This window comes from Pleurodeles waltl, chromosome 8 (genome assembly GCF_031143425.1).
Source record: "Pleurodeles waltl isolate 20211129_DDA chromosome 8, aPleWal1.hap1.20221129, whole genome shotgun sequence".
Taxonomy (NCBI): Eukaryota; Metazoa; Chordata; class Amphibia; order Caudata; family Salamandridae; genus Pleurodeles; species Pleurodeles waltl.
In genome coordinates, this window is record NC_090447.1 from 37,804,620 (window position 1) to 37,827,286 (window position 22,667).

A 22,667-nucleotide genomic window follows, 5' to 3' on the forward strand; every position below is an offset into this window, starting at 1 on the left:
TTTCTGTGTGTGACATATTGTGCATGGATGGGTTGCCCTCTTTGGTTGTATTTGCCCTGGCAGCATTCACTTGTGTTAGTTGGTGTATGGTTGGGTAGCTGATTCTCTCTAGTGTGCATGCTTTAGTGATAGGTGTCCATGCAGGTCTGTGAGTGGTGTCCATGCATTGACATGGCATGCAAGGCCTGGCATTGGGATGAGGGAGATGTGATGGTGGGGTGTGTGGGAGGTGGTGGAGTGATGGGAGTGAGGGTGAGGTGGGGGTGTGATGGCATGCAGGTAGGGGGGTAGTAGTTGTATAGAGTTGACTTACCAGAGTCCAGTGCTCCTCCTACTCTGGCCAGGCTCTCAGGATGCATGATTGCCAAGACTTGCTCCTCCCATGTTGTTATTTGTGGGGGAGGAGGTGGGGGTCCAACGCAAGTTCCCTGTACAGCGAGTTGGTGTCTTGCTGCAATGGAATGTACGTTCCCCCGTAGATCATTCCACCTCTTCCTGAGATCATCTCTTGTCCTAGGGTGCTGTCCCACTGTGTTGACCCTGTCCACTATCCTCCGCCATAAATCCATCTTCCTAGCAACAGATATCTGCTGTACCTGTGCTCCAAATAGCGGAGGCTCTACCCCATGATTTCCTCTACCATGACCCTTAGCTCCTCCTCTGTGAATCTGGGGTGTCTTTGTGGTGCCATGAGTGTTGTGTGGGTGTTGGGGTGTGTGTTGTAAGGTGCTTGGGTGGTGTATAGGTGATGGTGGTGTGTGGCTCTGGTCTTGTCTGTGGTGTCTCTCTGTTCACAACTGTTTGAAGTCGTAAAGGGTTGTGGGTACTGTGGGTGTGTGTTTTATAGTGGTGTGGGTGTGGTATGTGTATGGGTGTAAGGTGTGTGTAGTTTGATTTGTCCAATGCAGTGTTGTTTTGTTTGTGTGTGTGTATTTTGCGCGCAGCAGGATGTACCACCAATGGTTTATCGCCATTGAATGACAACCTGTGGTGATTTGTGGGTCATAACGTGGTGGGCGTTGTTCTGTTGGCATAACGGTGTGGGTTTTGATTCCGCCAGTTTATCACTGACCTTTGTTGTGGCTGACTTGTGTCTATGGCTGAATAGTGACAGATTGGTGTGTGTGTGTGTCATTATATGGTGGACGGATTCCACCACGGCGGCGTTATGTTGGCGACAGTCAACGGGGTGGTAAGTGGGATTCACCGCCAATGTCATGAGGGCCATAATGTGTTCATAGAGGTGTGTTCAATTACCTGCCCCTGTCACCTCTGCTGCCCTCAGTGAGGAGGCCATTGACCTCCTCAGGTCCCTCACTGTTGGGCAGTCTACCATTTTGAATGCCATCCAGGGTGTAGAAAGGGAGTTGCAACACATAGATGCATTCCTGGAGGGCATTCATTCTGGTCAGGCTGCCCTTCATCGAACTGTTCAAACTCTGGCCTCAGCACTGATGGCAGCCATTGTCGCTGTGTCTAGCCTCCCCCCTCCAACTTCCTCCACCCAGACCCAATCCCCTGTACCTCTGCCTATCCCAAGCACACCATCAGACCAGCCTGCACACACCTCACCACACAAGGGAAGCTCAGGCAAACATAAGCACCACACATCCCACAGGCACTCACTCAAGCATCACACACATACAGACACACCAACATCCACTGCCTCCACAGTGCCCCCCTCCTCCTCACCTCCCTCCCAGTCTCGTCTACACTCACACCTGCATACACTACCATTACAGCCACTACGTCCCGCACCAGCACACCCACCACCACACCCCGCTCACGTGCACTCACCACCCCCACTACCATTTACACGCCCCCTGCGAAGATACACAAAGGCAGGCACACACCCACCGAACATACATCCACCTCACAACAGCTTCCAGCGCATGCACCTGCACCCAAAGCCACAAAACGTACACCTCCCAAAAACCCTCCAGCTACCCGTCCCAGTGTCTCCAAACAACTTTTCCCTGTCCAACCTTGACCTATTTCCCACCACCCCCCCCGTCCAACTCATAGGTACTGTACTAGCACCTCAGCCACAAAATCTCCGGGACCAGTGGTGCCTGTTGTCACAGGTATGTGGAGTGCACCGGCCACCAGGCCAGCCAGTCTGTCACGGAGCCAGAGCACAGCCAGTCCCCCCCTCTGTGAAGCACCAGAAGTTGGCAAGTGCCCGGCGGGAGAGCGGGAAGACTCCAGCCAGCCAAGCCGCTCACAGGGGTCCCAGGGGGAGTGTGGACTCAGCTGTGACTCCTCCCAAGGTGGGGAAGGGGCAGAAGAAACCTGCAAAGTATGGGAGGAGCAGCACGGCGGAGAAGACCGCCATCATCCCCGCTGGCCAGGAGGGCTCCGCCAGCCCCATCGTCGCTGCCCAGGAGACCACCGCCAGCCCCATCGTCGCTGCCCAGGAGGCCAACGACAGCCCCATCGTCGCTGCCCAGGAGGGCCCCGCAAGCCACAGCCCAGCTGCCCAGAAGGGCCCCACAAGCCACAGCCCAGCTGCCTAGGAGGGCCCCGCAAGCCACAGCCCAGCTGCCCAGGAGGGCCCCGCCAGCCACAGCCCATCTGACCCATGAAGGACCGCCAGCCACAGCCCAGCTGGGCAATGACAGACCGCCAACTCAAGCACCGCTGAACAGGGCAGAGACCGCCGACTCAAGCACCACTGAACAGGGCAAGCACCGCTGAACAGGGCAGAGACCGCCATGGCAAGCACCGCTGAACAGGGCAAGCACCACTGAACAGGGCAGAGACCGCCAACTCAAGCACCGCTGAACAGGGCACAGACCGCCATAGCAAGCACCGCTGAACAGGGTAAAGACCGCCAAGGCGAGCACCGCTATCCCATGAGCGGCAGGGGCAGTGACGCAACTGGGACCATCACGGGGTGAGTGATGCACTCTGGGCACTAGTCCTCCTCCAGAACCAGTGGAGATCAGCATCCAATACCTCTGTCCTTGCCAGGATGAAGCACTCTGGGCATCAGTCCCCCTCCAGAACCAGTGGAAACTGTTATCCACTTGAGAGACTGTGGCTTTGCACACCCCAGGATTGAACAGGGGGCAAACCACTCACTGTAGAGACTTGAGAGACTGTGGCTTTGCACTCCCCAGGATTGAACAGTGGGCAAACCAGGGAGAATATGAAGTTCTGGCTCCATGGTGTCCTCCTTCCTCGCAGAGTGTGTAGAGGTGAGCGTTTTTCCTTCGAAATGCCTGTTTCCGCCGTGTTTTTGTCCGCGGTGAATCCGCCCCGGAAAAGGTGGCGGATTGGCCTGTCATAATAGTGTGGGCGGTACATTGTCTCCCGCCTGTCTGTTGGCGGTGACCGCCGCGCTGTTTGTCTGTACCGCTGTGGCGGTCAGAGTGTTAAAGTGGCTGTCTTTGTTGGCGGTTTCCACCACGGTCGTAATTGCTAAATTTTTACCGCCGGCCTGTTGGCGGTCTTAAAGCCGCTTTAACACCGTCCGCCAGGGTTGTAATGTAAAGCACTCAAATATCACAAAACAGTAATTACATAAAACACAAGAAACAGTTTAAAAACCCAAAATCAATTTATAAAAATAGGAAATATTTTTAGCTTTCAAATGACACCAAAATGAATTAAATCGGATAAGGGGAACCGGAGATATACATTTTTTAAGAATTATTGCTTTCTAGCGCATAGAAACAAAAATCGCCAATCTGGTCATCTGGTCGCACCTCGACTGGCGCAAAGTCAAAGTTTAAGGCCGACCGCAATTGAGTCCGGCTTGGCTACAGCCCGCGGGAGGCCTCGGTCATAAGTTTACATTCACAGTTAGTCGTTTTTCTGAAGATTTTCTTCAGCGGGACGAACATGGCAGTCCAATCCGACCTCCTGGAACTCTTCTTCAGGTACGCATCGCGGGAGCCCTCGGTGGAGATTTTTACCTTCGGACTTAGTTGTTTTTTCAAGGTGAAAATCCTTCAACCAGGGCAAACCTGGATTTATTATATTTTTTTAAAAGATTTTTATTGTAAACACTGCAAAATGATACATAAACCAAAAGGGACCGAGTTCCCCACATTTGCAAAACAGTAATACACAATGAATCAAAGAATAATGAGAACACAGAGGTCCTTGAAATGTTGCCAATTGTAACTAGGAGAACTTGTCCCGTCAGCCGAAAGAAAAAAGGAAAAAGAAAAAGATGAAAGTGAGAATAGTAGGGGAAATGTAAGCGGGGTGTAATGTTACGGGGCAATTGGGGGGAGGGGCGGGAGGTAGGGGAAATAAACAAACAAATAAAGCAATAAGGACATAGGTACAGGGCCCTCTGGTCCCCCGGGAGTAAGAGGTTTGCTCCTCACTGTGTCGAGGTGTGAGTTGGGAACAAGCTGTGGCGCGCCTACACAGGAGGACGTTAATTTTAGGCCGGGTGCTTTTACTTGGGAAGTCATAGCAACGAGATAGTGATAGTGATATAAGCCGGGATAGTGTATTAGCGGAGTAGCAGATCTATCAGGACTTTGGAGCCTGGGTCTTCTGTCGTCGTTCGGCGTAAGCTAGGCTTAATACTCAGGGGGTCATTCTAACCCTGGCGGTCGGTGATAAAGCGGCGGCCAACCCGCCAACAGGCAGGCGGTCCAAAAAATGCAATTCTGACCCTGGCGGGAACCGCCAACACAGCCCGCCACTTTAACACTCCGACCGACACGGCAGGACCGACAAACAGCGCGGCGGTCACCGCCAACAGGCAGGCGGCAGACAATGTACCGCCCATCCTATCACAACTCACCAATCTGCCACCTTTTCCGGGATGGGAGCCCCGCCGATAAAAACACGGCGGAAACAGACTACGAACGGGAAAACGCTCACCTCCACACGCTCCACGACGAATCTGGACAGCATGGAACCCGAATTAAACATCCTACCAGCTCTTGTCTACCTGCTCATCTACCACGAGTACGAACGCCGGCGCAGACGACAACGGTGAGTACTGCACCTACGACACAGGGGAGGGGGGAGGAGGAAAGGTTACATGCACACACATACGCGATACACCCACCCCCTCAACCCACCCCCCCAATACCTACACACCAATGCAGAGCAACAAGTCAGAGTGACACCTCCCAAACCCCCCGGAAGAATGCAAAGGCATAATTAAAATGAAGTTTCAAATTTATGAATAAAATAGGTTCATTGAAGTCATGGTAAATATGCCATATGAAATATACAAAAGAAATAATGAACATAGTGCAAAGTATAAACATAGTCAATAAGTCCTGCACAGTCTGTTAAATATCCATAGTCCGTGGGCCAATGTGTACAAACACATGGGCAAAGCCCACACAGGAGACCGGATACCATTGGAGAGAACACTGCAGGGGCATCAGATGATAAAACAACAGGCACCTCAGGGGGAAGGGAAAGGGGGGCACCTCAGCCACATGAGTCCACGACGCCAGATCCACGAGGGGCCTCCATGCCCACTGTACCATCCTGGGGAGTGCAAAGCCACAGTCCATCAGATGGATAACCGACTCCACTGGTATTGGAGGAGGCATGGTGCCCAGAGTGCTTCGTGAACACCTGCTCGACACAGAACCGGCACTGTCAATGGACCAGCGGTGCTTGGGACGGCGGTGCCCAGCGGAGCGGTGCTTGAGAGGAAGGCCCCAGCGGAGCGGTGCTTGAGATGAAGGGCCCAGCGGAGCGGTGCTTGAGATGAAGGCCCCAGCGGAGCGGTGTTTGATATGAAGGGCCCAGCGGAGCGGTGCTTGAGATGAAGGGCCCAGCGGAGCGGGGCTTGAGAGGAAGGCCCCAGCGGAGCGGTGCTTGACAGGAAGGGCCCAGCGGAGCGGTGCTTGAGAGGAAGGCCCCAGCGGAGCGGTGCTTGACAGGAAGGGCCCAGCGGAGCGGTGCTTGACAGGAAGGGCCCAGCGGAGCGGTGCTTGAGATGAAGGGCCCAGCGGAGCGGTGCTTGAGATGAAGGCCCCAGCGGAGCGGTGCTTGAGATGAAGGGCCCAGCGGAGCGGTGCTTAAGATGAAGGGCCCAGCGGAGCGGGGCTTGAGAGGAAGGCCCCAGCAGAGCGGTGCTTGACATGAAGGGCCCAGCGGAGCGGTGCTTGAGATGAAGGGCCCAGCGGAGCGGTGCTTGAGAGGAAGGCCCCAGCGGAGCGGTGCTTGAGAGGAAGGGCCCAGCGGAGCGGTGCTTGAGAGGAAGGCCCCAGCGGAGCGGTGCTTGACAGGAAGGGCCCAGCGGAGCGGTGCTTGAGATGAAGGGCCCAGCGGAGCGGTGCTTGAGATGAAGGCCCCAGCGGAGCGGTGTTTGATATGAAGGGCCCAGCGGAGCGGTGCTTGAGATGAAGGGCCCAGCGGAGCGGGGCTTGAGAGGAAGGCCCCAGCGGAGCGGTGCTTGAGAGGAAGGGCCCAGCGGAGCGGTGCTTGAGAGGAAGGCCCCAGCGGAGCGGTGCTTGACAGGAAGGGCCCAGCGGAGCGGTGCTTGACAGGAAGGGCCCAGCGGAGCGGTGCTTGAGATGAAGGGCCCAGCGGAGCGGTGCTTGAGATGAAGGCCCCAGCGGAGCGGTGCTTGAGATGAAGGGCCCAGCGGAGCGGTGCTTAAGATGAAGGGCCCAGCGGAGCAGTGCTTGACAGGAAGGGCCCAGCGGAGCGGTGCTTGACAGGAAGGGCCCAGCGGAGCGGTGCTTGAGATGAAGGGCCCAGCGGAGCGGTGCTTGAGAGGAAGGCCCCAGCGGAGCGGTGCTTGAGAGGAAGGGCCCAGCGGAGAGGTGCTTGAGATGAAGGCCCCAGCGGAGCGGTGCTTGAGATGAAGGGCCCAGCGGAGCGGTGCTTGAGATGAAGGGCCCAGCGGAGCGGTGCTTGAAAGGAAGGCCCCAGAGGAGCGGTGCTTGACAGGAAGGGCCCAGCGGAGCGGTGCTTGACAGGAAGGGCCCAGCGGAGCGGTGCTTGAGATGAAGGGCCCAGCGGAGCGGTGATTGACAGGAAGGGCCCAGCGGAGCGGTGCTTGAGATGAAGGGCCCAGCGGAGCGGTGCTTGAGATGAAGGGCCCAGCGGAGCGGGGCTTGAGAGGAAGGCCCCAGCGGAGCAGTGCTTGACAGGGAGGGCCCAGCGGAGCGCGTGCTTGAGAGGAAGGCCCCAGCGGAGCGGTGCTTGACAGGAAGGGCCCAGCGGAGCGGTGCTTGACAGGAAGGGCCCAGCGGAGCGGTGCTTGACAGGAAGGGCCCAGCGGAGCGGTGCTTGAGATGAAGGCCCCAGCGGAGCGGTGCTTGAGATGAAGGGCCCAGCGGAGCGGTGCTTAAGATGAAGGGCCCAGCGGAGCAGGGCTTGAGAGGAAGGCCCCAGCGGAGCGGTGCTTGACAGGAAGGGCCCAGCGGAGCGGTGCTTGAGATGAAGGGCCCAGCGGAGCGGTGCTTGAGAGGAAGGCCCCAGCGGAGCGGTGCTTGAGAGGAAGGGCCCAGCGGAGCGGTGCTTGAGAGGAAGGCCCCAGCGGAGCAGTGCTTGACAGGAAGGGCCCAGCGGAGCGGTGCTTGACAGGAAGGGCCCAGCGGAGCGGTGCTTGACAGGAAGGGCCCAGCCGAGCGGTGCTTGACAGGAAGGGCCCAGCGGAGCAGTGCTTGAGATGAAGGGCCCAGCGGAGCGGGGCTTGAGAGGAAGGCCCCAGCGGAGCGGTGCTTGAGAGGAAGGGCCCAGCGGAGCGGTGCTTGAGATGAAGGGCCCAGCGGAGCAGTGCTTGAGAGGAAGGACCCAGCGGAGCGGTGCTTGAGAGGAAGGGCCCAGCGGAGCGGTGCTTGAGAGGAAGGCCCCAGCGGAGCGGTGCTTGACAGGAAGGGCCCAGCGGAGCGGTGCTTGACAGGAAGGGCCCAGCGGAGCAGTGCTTGACAGGAAGGGCCCAGCGGAGCGGTGCTTGACAGGAAGGGCCCAGCGGAGCGGTGCTTGACAGGAAGGGCCCAGCGGAGCGGTGCTTGAGATGAAGGGCCCAGCGGAGCGGTGCTTGAGAGGAAGGCCCCAGCGGAGCGGTGCTTGAGAGGAAGGGCCCAGCGGAGCGGTGCTTGAGATGAAGGCCCCAGCGGAGCGGTGCTTGAGATGAAGGGCCCAGCGGAGCGGTGCTTGAGATGAAGGGCCCAGCGGAGCGGTGCTTGAGAGGAAGGCCCCAGAGGAGCGGTGCTTGACAGGAAGGGCCCAGCGGAGCGGTGCTTGACAGGAAGGGCCCAGCGGAGCAGTGCTTGACAGGAAGGGCCCAGCGGAGCGGTGCTTGAGATGAAGGGCCCAGCGGAGCGGTGCTTGAGAGGAAGGCCCCAGCGGAGCGGTGCTTGAGATGAAGGGCCCAGCGGAGCGGTGCTTGAGAGGAAGGCCCCAGCGGAGCGGTGCTTGAGAGGAAGGGCCCAGCGGAGCGGTGCTTGAGATGAAGGCCCCAGCGGAGCGGTGCTTGAGATGAAGGGCCCAGCGGAGCGGTGCTTGAGATGAAGGGCCCAGCGGAGCGGTGCTTGAGAGGAAGGCCCCAGAGGAGCGGTGCTTGACAGGAAGGGCCCAGCGGAGCGGTGCTTGACAGGAAGGGCCCAGCGGAGTGGTGCTTGACAGGAAGGGCCCAGCGGAGCGGTGCTTGAGATGAAGGGCCCAGCGGAGCGTTGATTGACAGGAAGGGCCCAGCGGAGCGGTGCTTGAGATGAAGGGCCCAGCGGAGCGGTGCTTGAGAGGAAGGCCCCAGAGGAGCGGTGCTTGACAGGAAGGGCCCAGCGGAGCGGTGCTTGACAGGAAGGGCCCAGCGGAGCGGTGCTTGACAGGAAGGGCCCGGCAGAGCGGTGCTTGAGATGAAGGGCCCAGCGGAGCGGTGCTTGACAGGAAGGGACCAGCGGAGCGGTGCTTGAGATGAAGGGCCCAGCGGAGCGGTGCTTGAGATGAAGGGCCCAGCGGAGCGGGGCTTGAGAGGATGGCCCCAGCGGAGCGGTGCTTGACAGGAAGGGCCCAGCGGAGCGGTGCTTGACAGGAAGGGCCCAGCAGAGCGGTGCTTGAGATGAAGGGCCCAGCGGAGCGGTGCTTGACAGGAAGGGCCCAGCGGAGCGGTGCTCTTCACGGCGGGGCCCTATTCAGCGGTGCCTGTCTTGGCGGGGCCCTGTTCAGCGGTGCCTGTCTTGGCGGGGCCCTATTCAGCGGTGCCTGTCTTGGCGGGGCCCTGTTCAGCGGTGCTCTTCACGGCGGGCCCTGTTCAGCAGTGCCTGTCTTGGCGGGGCCCTGTTCAGCAGTGCTCTTCACGGCGGGCCCTGTTCAGCGGTGCCTATCTTGGCGGGGCCCTGTTCAGCGGTGCTCTTCACGGCGGGCCCTGTTCAGCGGTGCCTGCTTCGACGGGGCCCTGTTCAGCGGTGCTTGTCCTGTCTTTCAAGGAATCCAGACCTGGCCAAGACTCCCCGCTTAGTCGCCCTCCGACCTTGCGGTAGCGGGGCCCTCCTGTGATGGAGTCTTGGGCCCGTGGGTGTCGTCCGTCACACCCGGTATGGGGCTGGTGGGGCCCTCCTGGTGCGCTCGCCTGCTGCATGTCTTCTCCGCCCTGCTGCCCTTGCCCTCCTTCGCTGCAGCTCTCTGGCCCTTGCCTCCCTTAGATGATGTGACAGGTGACGGGGCAAGGCCACTCTCCTTGGTGGCAGCCGTCTCAGGCTTTTCGCGCCGGCCCTTAATTTTTCTTGTCCTCTTCCCAGGGGGTGGGCTGGCTGTCCCCTTGCTGCTGGCCGATGTTCCTTCCCTAGGAGCTGGTGGACTCCAATAGCCCTGCACTATGGTGATACTAGATGCAGGGCTGGTGGTGGCTGAGGTGCTCTTTGGACTCTTACCAGATGGAGGGGGTGGGTCAGGTGATGCAGAGAGGTTAATTTTGGAGAGGAAAAGTTTTTTAGGAGCAATGGGAAGGGTAGGTGCAGTGGGTATGGGAGTGGAGGAAGAGGATGTGGTTGTAGGAGAGTCAAGTGTGCTGTCTTTGGGTGCAGGTGCTTGGGCTGGAGGCTGTCATGAGGTGGATGGCTGTTGGGTGGGTGGCTACCTGCGTTTGTGTGGTTTGGAAGAGGGGGTGACAGACACAGTGGGAGAGGACACAGGTGACGTGTAAATGGCAGTGGGGGTTGTGACTGCACGTGTGCTGACTATAATGGAGGGTGTGCTGGTGATGGAAGTACTGACTGATGGTGGTGTGCATGCAGGTGTGAGGGGAGACGTCACAGGGAGGGAGGAGGGAGACGAGGAGGAGGGGGACACAGAGGTGGTAGTGACTGTTGGCATGTCTGCATCTGGATGTTGTTTGTGTGAATGCTTGTGGGATCTGTGGTGCTTATGTCTGGATGAGCTGCCCTTGGGTGTTGAGGTGTGTGCAGGTTGGTCTGATGGTGTGGATGGGATAGGCTGAGGAACAGGAGACTGGGACTGGGTGGAGGGAGTTAGAAGAGGGAGGCTGGAGACAGGGACAATGGCTGCCGTCAGTGCTGAGGCCAGAGCGTTGAACGATCGCTGATGGGCAGCCTGACCCGAATGAATGCCCTCCAGGAATGCATTGCTCCGATGCACCTCCCTTTCTACACCCTGGATGGCATTCAAAAGGGTAGACTGCCCAACAATGATGGTCTGGAGGAGGTCAATGACCTCCTCACTGAGGGCAGCAGGGGTAACTGGGGCAGGGCCTGAGGTGCCTGGGGCGAAGGAGATGCCCACCTTCCTGGGTGAGCGGGCACGGAGCGAAGGCTGAGGGGCTGCTGGGAGGGCGGGGCTGGTGCGCTGGGTGGCGGCTGTACCTGTTGTGGCGGTGGGCATGGATGTTGCTGCCACCGCAAGGGAGCTCCCTTCCGAGGACGTGTCGGTGTCGCTGACGTCTCCACGGGTCCCCGTTGTGGAGCTCCCCTCCGTCTCACTGGTGAACTCGGAGTCGGTTGCATGGCCCTCCGGGGCCATGTGAGATGCAGCTCCCTCGTGCGCCGATGCCACTTCTCCTCGGCCTGATGATGCTAATGCACACATGCACAGGAAGAAAAAGAAAATGGGTGGGGGGGAGAAATGAAGACAGGTTGAGTGCATGCATTGGCAACACCGTTGGCGGAGAGGACAGACACAGAAGCCCCCTGCACTACGCTGCGCAATCGGGGTACACTACTCAGTTCTTGTGACTAGGCCTACAGGTCTATGGACGACAAATGCACACATGGGTGATGCAGGACCATGGATAGCTGTACTTGGCACCCTGCAGAGGTGGGGGGCGGGGGCACAGGGCCATGCCTAACGGAGGGGACTAGCCTACAGAAAGCGCCCTGGCCTTGAGTTACCTACAGCCCTCCTCCCCAACCCAGACACCTCCACTGCGCGCAAAGATAGCAGAATGTGCTGATACTCACCCCCTTGTGTCTACTGTGATGTCCTCACGCGCCCATCCAAATTGGGGTAGGCCACCGCCAGGATCCGGGACATCAGGGGGGTCAATTGGCGGCTGGCACCCCTCCTACGTTGGGAGGCCATCCCCAGCAGAGACTCGGCGGTCTTTCTGGTCCCGCGGCGGATGTCCTCCCACCTCTTTCGGCAGTGGGTGCCCCGTCTGTTGTGGACCCCCAGGGGCCGGAAGTCCTTGGCGATGGCACGCCAAATGTCGATCTTCTGATGGGCGCTGACCTATTTGACATGTACAGGGTGGGAAAGGAAATATCATCACTTTTCTGCATGGTAGATGTGAGTGGCCCCCCCTCCCCAACCTTGCCATGTGGCATATGTTCCCATCTGTCGTGCGTTGCACTCCTCATTCGCTCCCCTCCCCACCATCTTACATACACCCCACTCAACACAGGCATAGCCCATTCAGCGTGCACCCTGTGTACTAACCTGTTGGTCTGGAGGACCGTAGAGTAGCGCATACTGGGGGAGGACCCCATCAACAAGTTTCTCCAATTCTTCGGAAGTGAAGGCAGGGGCCCTTTCCCCAGTCGCAGCAGCCATTGTATCTCCCAGACCGAGGTCACAGCAGCACTTGCAGTATAGGTCCTCTCCTGTGGATGATCAGGTCTCGAGTGATTAATCAGATAGAAAATGGCGGTCACGCCTGCGGCGGTGCGTACCGCGGCGGTGCGTACCGCGACCACCGGCGCACATCGTCATTGGCTCCTGAAATCCATAGGGTGCAATGTTAACCAATGCGGCTTCGCACCGCGGTCTTCGACCGCCTACCGCCACGGTGTGCCACGCCAGCGCATTGACCTCACATCCCACTGTCACACTTCACAGGTCAGGCAGCCGCCATTTCCAGGGCCCACATGGCATAATTTCAACTGCGTCACACAGGCCTAGGCCGTGCATTGCCACTCATACAAGCCTTTCAATGCATTGCGATTCTTTTACTGTGCAAGCTGTGTGAACGAACCTGTGGTTTGCTTGACTTTCTGCTCCATGTTGTCCTTCCTAGGCACCGTCCGCTGGGACTTGCGAGGAGAAGGATAAATCCTCCCGTGTACCGACCGCTGGTGGACCTGTCGACAATGGAAGAACGACATGTTATACTTAGATACAGACTTGACAGAGCCACTATACATGAACTGTGTGCCCAGCTGGAGCCAGACCTGATGTCACCCATCCGCCAACCCACAGGGATTCCCCCTCTGGTGCTGGTGCTGTCAGTACTCCATTTTTTGGCAAGTGGGTCTTTTCAGACAACAGTGGCCATGTCATCTGGGATGTCTCAGCCTATGTTTTCTAAGGTTTTGTCCAGAGTGTTGTCTGCCCTGATGAAATACATGCGGAGCTAGATGGTTTTCCCTGAGGAGGATGATTTGGCTACAGTGAAGGGTGATTTCTATGCCCTTGGACATATCCCCAACATCATTGGTGCCATTGATGGGACCCATGTGGCTTTGGTTCCCCCCAGTGGAAGTGAGCAGGTGTACAGAAACAGAAAAAGTTATCATTCGATGAATGTCCAGGTGGTCTGTTTGGCAGACCAGTACATCTCCCATGTAAATGCCAAGTTCCCTGGGTCAGTGCATGAAGCGTATGTTATGAGAAATAGCAGCATCCCTTATATGATGGAACAGCTACAGAGACACCGTGTGTGGTTATTGGGTGACTCTGGTTACCCCAACCTCTCCTGGCTATTGACCCCAGTGAGGAATCCCCGGACCAGGGCAGAGGAACGGTACAATGAGGCCCATAGGCGAACTAGGAGGATCATAGAAAGGACCTTCGGCCTCCTGAAAGCCAGGTTTAGGTGCCTACATATGACAGGTGGATCCCTAATGTACTCACCAAAGAAGGTGTGCCATATCATCGTGGCCTGCTGTATGCTTCACAATCTTGCTTTGCGACGCCAGGTGCCTTTTGTGCAGGAGGATGGTCCAGATGGTGGTGTTGTTGCAGCTGTGGAGCCTGTGGAGAGTGAAGAGGAGGAAGACGACAGGGACGACACGGACAACAGGGATACAGTCATACAACAATACTTTCAGTAGCACACAGGTAAGAAACAGCCACCCCAATTTACATTTACTTAAGGCCTCCTGCGTTTCTACTGTCTGTGTTTCCCCCCAGTTCCTTTTAAGTTAATTGTGACTTTCCCTTCCCTTTTCAGAGCTGTATGACCGACTGCGTGACTACTGCTTTGTTTGCCCATGGACTAAAGCTTATTGACATTGGTATGTTGTCATCACAATGTTACTGAACATAATTGCACCGTTATGTGTAATACATTTGTGAAAAATACAAGCAGACTCCTGTTATTTTAAGTGCAATGAGTGATTTATTTCAAGTGCTACACATAGGTAAATGATTGGGAATCGGGGATGGGTGGGGGTGGAGTAATGTCCATGGCAGAGTCCAGTTCTCAGTCGCACAGGTGCATTGTCCATATGCCTGTGGAAGGATGGAGCAGGGGCAATTCAAGGTTGGACAGGGTGACAATGTGGGACAGTGGGATGACATCAGGGGGTATCATATGCTGGCGGGGGTCTTGCAATCCTACTCTGTCTTCTTGTGAGATCTCAGGTTCCGCTTGCGGGGTGGTTCTTCTTCAGCAGGAGGTGGGGTTCTGGTGGACTGTCGTTGTGTGGGGGCCTCCTGTCCACTAGCGCCGGCGGATGTTGTAGCCTGTTCCTGGTCCTGGCTAGTGACAGGGGCCCTTTGTGGTGCCACATGGTCCCGCAATGTGGTGACTATCTGGTTAAGGGCCAGGACGATGGTCCCCATTGCGGAACCGATTTTCCTCAGTTCCTCTCTGAACCCCATGTACCGTTCCTCCTGCTGTGCCTGGATCTCCTGGAACCTGGCCAGTACCGTCGCCATCGTCTCCTGGGAGTGGTGGTATGCTCCCATGATGGAGGAGAGGGCCTCTTGGAGAGTGGGTTCCCTGGGCCTGTCCCCCACCCTGTCGCACAGCAGCCCTCCCAGTTCCCCTGTGTTCCTGGGCCTCTGTCCCCTGGAAAGTGTGCCCACTACCACTGCCCCCAGGTCCCTGTGGTTGTTGGGGTTGTGGGTCAACCTGGGTGCCCTGTAGTGGCGGACACACCGCTGATTGACGTGTCCTGGAGACAGAGGCATGGGCCCGCTGGGTGGGAGCTGTGCTGGTGTTCCCAGAGGGGGTTGGGTCTGGTGTAGCCTGTGGCTGTCTGTGGGGAACCGACTGTCCAGAGGTCCCCGATTGGCCGGGCTGGTCGTCTGGCTCCAGGGAGACAGAGCTGCTTTCATCGCTGGGGGCCTCATCTGGGGGTGGGATGGACATCTCTGGACCCTCCGTGGCGGTGTGGTGGCGTTCGGGTCCTGCAGGGGTATTAAGGTATGGTTATAGCTTTTGTGTGTGGCATTTTGTGTGATGGGTGGGTGTTCGTGTACCCAAGTGCAGGCATTCCCTTGTGGGGGCTTTTGTGAAGGTGGCTTGTGGGGGTGATGTGTGTGTGCAGTGGGCATGCTTTGGTGATGGGTGTCCATGCTTTGTGGTCGCATGCAGGGCTTGGTGTTTGGATGGGTGGGTTGTGATGGTGAGCCTTTTGCAAGGAGTTGGTGTGATGGGGTGGGGGTGTGGGTGGGGGTATGTTTTGGCATGCAGGTGGGGTGGGGGTGGGAAGTAGTAGTTAAGATTTGACTTACCAGAGTCCATTCCTCCAGATACTCCTGCGAGGCCCTCAGGATGCAGGATGTGCAAGACTTCCTCCTCCCATGGAGTAGGTGGGGGTCCGCCGCCAGTCTTCTGCACCGCAATGTTGTGCCTTGATACCATGGAACGCACCTTCCCCCGTAGGTCGTTCCATCGCTTCCTGATGTCATCCCGATTGCGAGGATGCTGTCCCACCGCGTTGACCCTGTCCACTATCCTTTGCCAGAGCTCCATCTTCCTAGCTATTGTGGTGTGCTGCACCTGTGCCCCGAATAGCTGGGGCTCTACACGGACTATTTCCTCCACCATGACCCTGAGTTCTGCATCAGAGAACCTGGGGTGTCTTTTGGGTGCCATGGGGTGGTGTGGATGAGGTGAGGGGTGGTGTATGTGTTGTGGAGTGTAATGTGTGTGGTGGTGTATGGTGTTTTGTGCGTGGTAATTGTGTGGGTGATGTTGTGATTTGCCTCGGTGTGATGGTCTACTCTAAGCAGTGCTGTCTCTCTCTGTCCTTGATTCGCTATTGTTGTCGTAGGGGTTTGTGGGTGATGTGGGTGTGTGTTTTATTCTGTATTGGGTGTGTGGGAGTGGTGTGTATATGTATCTCAGGTGTGTGTGTTTCAAATTGACCAATGTGGGGATGTTTTGTAAAGGTGTGTGTATTTCGACCGCGGCGGTGTGTACCGCCAATAGAATACCGCGGTTGAAAGACCGCCGCGTGGATTAGTGGGTCGTAATGACATGGGCGTATTTCTGTTGGCGTGACGGTGGAGGTTTGGTCATCGCCATTTTTTCGCTGACCTTTGGTGTGGCGGACTTTTGTGGATGTCGGGTTTTTGGAGGTTTTCAAGTTGTGGGTCAGAATGACCGTGGCGGTTTACCGCGGCCGCAGCGGTGTCATGGCGGGCTTCTGACCGGCAGTAAGCGCCTTTTACCGCTGAGGTCAGAATGACCCCCTCAGTGTCCTTTCCATGTCTCAGAAAGAAGGTTCTATGGGGGGGAATGAACTAGAAAGAGTAGGAGAGACCGTAGCCAAGGCCCCGGTGAGGCTATGGAGAAAAAGAGAAGGGAAAGAAATAAAGAAGAGAGGGGACTGGTAGGTGAAAAAAGGGAGGGGGTGGGGAAGGGGAGGAAGGGACAAGGGGGGAGTGAACAAAAAGGGGGGTGGGAGGGGAGTCGGGAAAAGGGAGGGGGAAGGGTGGCAGGTGGTATCCTACAGCCTATGGTCTTCCCATGGTGAGGAAGGGAGCCCACACTTGGTTGAATATTTGAGCTTGATCTTGCAGGTTATAGATGATTCTTTCATGCATGGCAATACGGATCATGGCTATGATCCATTCTTCCGGGGTTGGGGGGGTTGTCGACCGCCAGTGACGGAGGATGCAAATTTTTGCAGTTGCTAATACTGTGTGTAGCAACCTTTTGCGTGGTCTAGAGAGATCCGGGAGGGCGGTTGTGTCTTGTAAAAGTATGAGAGGGGGGAAGTGGTGACGGGAGTTGCATGGAGTCGGCCAGAGTGGAGCCCACCGCATCCCATAGCAGTCGGATCATTGGGTAGTCAATCAATATATGTTTTAGGTCACAGCATGTCTCTGGGCATCGCCAGCATTTCGCATGTGGGAGCAGTCCTGTTTTATGCAGTTTCACTGGGGACCAATACCAATCGAGCAGGACCTTAAAAAGGCAAAATTTTAAACACGCCTCTCGGGTACCTCTGTCCAGGGCCTCTAGAATGTCCTCCCAGTCATCCGGGTCAAATGTCTGTTGCAATCAGGTTTGCCATTGTAAGCGGAGCTTGTCTAGGAGAGGTTGGGAGTAAACTTGTCGAGTGAGTAGGTCATAGAGACCCGCCATGACTCCTCTATGTTGCCCCCATTTTTTAAGGTAGGTCACTACAGGTGAAATCTGGGACCCTCGTCGGGCAATGTCGGTCCCCTGGTTAATGCAATGCTTGAGTTGCAAGTATCTCCACTCTTGGCTCGGCTGAAGATCGAATTCTTCCCGGAGTCTAAGGAAAGATTTGAGTGTATCACTTTCCAGTATCTGGGTGAGGGTGTGGATGCCAGCCCTCTTCCATTGTGGCCAATTGAGCACTTCGCCGCCTATCCGGAGTCCGCTGTTGCACCAGAGAGGTGCTTGAGCGTGGAGGAGAGGGTGAACCCCAAGCAGGCGATGAGCCCTTCGCCAGGCCGCCCGGGATGCCTTCAAAATAGGGTTCACTGTGTTGGCAGGATGGCAGGTCGTCGCTGTAGGGCCCTCCAAGTCCCTCATTCGCGGATAGCAGAAACTGTTCCACAGCTACCCAGTGGGCGGGTCCGACACGTTGGACAGGACATGGGACAGTCTGTGGGAACGATGGGCTATGAGCTTGGCAGGCGATAAGCGTGGTTGCATTGAGCCCCATACAAATGCTCTGATGAGAGCATCGATATTTCGTAACGTATAAAGGGGCACCTGCAGGGGGAGGAGTCCCAGAATATAAATGAATGGGGGAATCGTGACCATCCTAACCGCCTGTACTCGGCCCCACATAGAGAGGCCCAATTGGCTCCACCTTGCAAAATCGAGCTTCATTTGTGCAATGAGGGGATCAATGTTGTCCGCCATCATGTGCGCCAGACCCGGATTGACTAGCACCCCAAGGAATTTAAGATGTTTCGGTGTCCAGCAAAATGGGACGCCTAGGAGGGTTGCTCTTGTAGTCATCCTCGGGAGGGGGAGCGCCTCACTCTTATCCCAATTGATGCGGTAGCCGGAGAGGGTTGCAAACCCATCTACGGCCTCTAACAACGCTGGAATGGATCGGTCTAGATCCGTTAGAGTTAGTAGGATGTCATCAGCATACAAATAGATTTTAGAGATGCCTTCCGGTAGTGTAAGGCCTATTATGGAAGGGGAGGATCGAATAGCTGCCGCAAGGGGCTCCATTGCTAGCAGGAATAAGAGGGGCAAAAGGGGGCAACCCTGTCATGTGCCTCTACAGATAGGGAAATGGTCTGAGAGGAACCCTCCGCAGTTAACTCTCGCCGCATGTTGATATTACAAAGGCCGCACCATTGAGATGAATCTGTTTCCCAGACCAAGGGCCTGATTACAACTTTGGAGGAGGTGTTAATCCATCCCAAAAGTGACGGTAAAGTGACGGATATACCACCAGCTGTATTACGAGTCCATTATATCCTATGGAACTCATAATACGGCTGGTGGTATATCCGTCACATTTGGGATGGATTAACACCTCCTCCAAAGTTGTAATCAGGCCCCAAATCTCTCCAGTGTCTTAAACAAATAGGGCCACTCTACGCAATCGAACGCCTTTTCGGCGTCTATGGACAGAGCCAGCGCCGCCTCCGGTAGGTCCCTCGAGGTCCATAGGGTATGGCATAGTGGCAAGTGGTTCCTAGAGGTGCGGCCCAGCAGGAACCCTACTTGCGTGTGGTGGATCAGGGACGGTATAACTTTGCGTAGTCTATTTGCTAGGATGCTTGCTTGAATTTCATATCACAGTTTAGGAGAGATATGGGTTGGTAATTGCCACACAGCAGGGGGTTCCGTCCGGGTTTGGGGATGATGGCTATTGTGGCAGCGTTGGAGAGGGCCCCCAGGGCCTGCGCTGAACAGGCTTCGCTCAGGGCCGCGTGTAAGATATCAATCGCCTCTTTCCCATACCCATTAAAAAAATTCCACCTGGAATCCATCCTCCCCGGGTGATTTGTGGTATGGAAGGTCTGAGATAACTCTTTCTATTTCCTGACTGCTTATTTCCCCTTCTAGAAGTCCGCATCCCTCTTCTGACAGGGAGGGTAGGTCAAGGCCCTCCAGGAAGGCTGTGATCTGGGCGGGACTGGATGTTGTCTCTAGAGTATAAAGGTGCCTATAAAAGGACGCAAATTCGTTAGCGATTGCTTGCAGGTATGTTAGTATTTCTCCGGAGGAGGTGCGGATGGCCGGGACAGCAAGAGCAGTTGTCCTCTGGTGAAGCTGGGCTGCCAACAGGCGTCCTGCCTTCTCACCCTGTTTGTAATGTCTGCCTTGTAGCCTCTGCAGAGCATACTCGGCCTGGGAGGTGTATAGCTCATTGAGGGCCATTTGGGCACGTTCTAAGTTGCGGCACCCTGGAAGGGAGGGGTGCGCAGTGTATAGTCAAGTGAGCTGACGAATGTTGAGTTCTAGTTCCGCCTGTTGTTCCTTTCTGTCTTTGTTCGCCAGCGCAGTGTCCTTCATTAGCTGACCACGTATCGCTGATTTGGCAGCAACCCACATGATTCTACTAGAGTCAACAGTGCCTAGGTTGTCTTGGGCGTAAGTGGCTGCATGATCCTGTAGCTGTAACTTTCCCTGGGGGGAGTGATAGCGATGGATTGCAAATCTTCATGGTTTGCGGCCCGAGGATACGAGACCCGGTCGGGTAGCTATGCTGATTGGAGAGTGGTCCGATAGGCCACCTGCTAGTATACTATTGTCTTGAGTGTGGGCCACTAGGTTATGGGATAAGAGGAAGTAGTCGAGGCGGGATCGGGCACTGTGCGCTGTTGAGAGAAATGTAAATTCTCTGTCTGTCGGGTGTATGAGTCTCCAATGGTCTACTAGGCCGTTGTCTGATAGTATGTCGGTTTGTAGGGCTCTGTCTGCATTATTACTTACATCCAAGGGCCCCGTTCTGTCCAGTACTGCATCTCTGACTAGATTCCAGTCACCCCATATTACATAGGGGGATGCCCCTATCTCAGCCAGGAGCCGATAGAGTTGTAGGAAAAAGAGGCGTTTTGGGCCATTTGGTGCATAGACAGAGCCTACACATAGTGAGGTACCACCTATCCTTAATTTAGCGAAGACGTAGCGACCCTCAGGGTCCGTCCATGATTTGATAACTGTGTGGGGCAGGGTTTTTCAGAGCAGTAGCGCCACTCTGCATTTCCTCTGGGTGTTTTCCGTATTGGGTAAGGTTGGGTTGCAGCTAAACAGGGCAGTGCCCACCCAATCCCAATGTAATTTTTGAGGATTCTGATTTATCTAAGTGCGTCTCTTGCAATAGGGCGATATCAGCGCGTTTAGAATTGAGATAGGATAGGATTTTTTTTTGGTTTATGAAATGGGTAAGGCCGTTTACATTCCATGATATGTAGAGGCACTGTTGGTGCTGGGTTCGGATTAGACATCCCTGCGCCTTATGGACACCTGCCTCGGTGTAGGAGCACCTGGGATGGGGTTAAAAGACAAGAAAGGGGGGGAGGGAGGGGAAAAGGGACAAGAGGGGGGAGAGAAATAGGAACTTAGCCCGAACTCTAAAAGAGGGAAGGGAGGGTGGGAAAGGAGGAGGTGGGGGTAGGCAGATGGGAGGAGGAGAGGGAAAAGAAAGGGGGTAAGTATATGAGGGGAGAAGCGAATGGACAAGACTGAGAGAGAGAAGGGAGAAAAAAAAAAAAAAGAAAATCGGTACAAAGGTCCCGGTGTTCACGAACTGTAACCTGCGGGTCTAGAACCCAGGTCTGTTGAGCTCCTGGTGCCTGACTAGCGGACCCCAGGCCGAGGGAGGCGTTACTTAAGAGGTATATGGGAGGGTATGGGGGGAGGGAACTGTTTTCAGATTATAGGTGGCTCTTGTGGCAATCCATGTCCAAAGGTCCAGGGGTCTGAAATCTGGTGGCGCTATATGGCACGAAAAAGGGGGGGAGGAAGGCGAAGGACAGGGGAAAAGGGGGGTGGGTGTATGAACCTGCAAGGATGTTGGACAATTAGATCAGTGCCTAGGTCACGCCTAGGGGAGCATGGTAATAGTTTCAATGTATTGTGGTTTTTCTATTTTTCCTAATTCCAGAAAGGAGAGGGGTGGGGGGGAAGTGCGGGAAGGGTGAGGAGGGGTGCTGCGTCGCTGCCATGCGTTCGCCAGCTGTAACTATACATTACTGCCGATAGTTGGCAAGTAGCAACAATCATGAAAACGATCAAAGATAGAACTAATTATTAACAGGTGGGAACGGTGCACCATGTCTAAGGAAATGGCGGGTGTTTTTTTTTTTTTTAACAGGTAAACAAATAGCTGGAGCGGGAGTGAAACTGCTGAAGGCAGACTTAGTGCTCAGTTTCAAGAAAGAGAAATAAAAGAATGAAAAAGTATGAGAATACGTAATAATAACAGACATGGACAAGCAAAAACAAACAAAGGCAGTCAGGAGCGGTAGCCCACCATAACAGTATGTCTGTTAGATCACAAAATCAGGTACTCATCACTCCGGTTTGTCCTCTTCGCTGCCAGGTCCCTTTGGCGTATCCGGGCAGCCTGTGGTCAACAGGTGTGAGCGCTCCCAAGGGCCCAGTGTTTTCTTTCCCTCAAGTGGGGGCCGCCGTGGGCTTCAAAGGGGAACCACATTTGTCTCTGTCCGATGTCTGTGTATGCATCGTCACCGCCTGGATCACTTGGCCCCTATCGTTGTAGGTTTTCGTGAGTCTGTCTAGGTCTTTTAACCTATTATGGGGATCAGTGGTGAATCTTCCTTCAGGTTCGGATGCTGTTACCGGGTGGCCGACTCCTGAGGGTAGGTTGTGTATGTCCAGGGGATTCTGGGCTGTCATTTCGATGTTTTGGGACTGATCATGCAGGCCGTCTAAGAACGCTCTTAGATCCTCCGGGTCGTAGAAATTCTGTGATTCTCTGTTCTTGGTGATCCACATCCTGGCTGGCTCAAACAGGCCGAATTTCATGTCTAGGTGACGGAGACGGGTACGAAGGGATAGGAAGGCTTTCCTTCGTTCGGCAGTCTCTTTGGAGAAATCAGCTGAGAATCGGATTTCCAGGGTGCCCGATCTGAATGGACCTTGCGTTCTGGCAGCTTGTAGTGGTTGGCGAGCCTGCGTGTGGCGCAGCAAACAGACTATGATTGGACAAGAGCGGCCGTTTCCGTTTGGTCTCCTGGGACCCAGTCTGTGCGCCCTTTGAAATTCCAGAGGGGGATCGAACGTTATCTCCGTGAGTTTAGGTAGCGTTTCTCGCAAGTAGGAGAACATATCTGCGCTCTCAATGCCTTCCGGAAACCCAAGGAGGCGGACGTTGTTCCTGCGGCTCCTGTCCTCCAAGTCGATCAGCTTACTATGGAGGTGCAGAAGTTCTTGGTCTCTGTCGGTCCAGGAGGCTACCTGTGTTTCCACGGTTGCTCCTCATTGATCGAGCACAGATATTTGCGACTGGAAGCCTGCTATGGCCAGGTGCATAGATCTTGTCTCCGCTGTCAGCGCCACCATGGCACTGTCCATGCCCTCCAGTTTGCGACTCACCGCTGATATCTCCTGCAGTATACGGTTGATTGTCGTGCCTTGTGTGTCCTCTGCCATGCTGCTATGGGGGAAAGGTGGAGGGTCCTCCGTGGAGGGATGCTTCTGTGGGCAAGGGGCTTCGGAAAAAAGGAGTTGGCCGGCTGGTTTACTGGGTGTTTTGCCCACCGTCTTGCCCCTGGGCATTGCACATTCCCCCGTGCAGGTAGGGGTCCCAGAGGTATTTGTCTTTGGCGAGGCAGAAGCAGAGACTCAAGCAGAATCTCAGAGAGCAGGCCTCCAATCTCCCGGGCCACACGTGCGTTTGGGCACA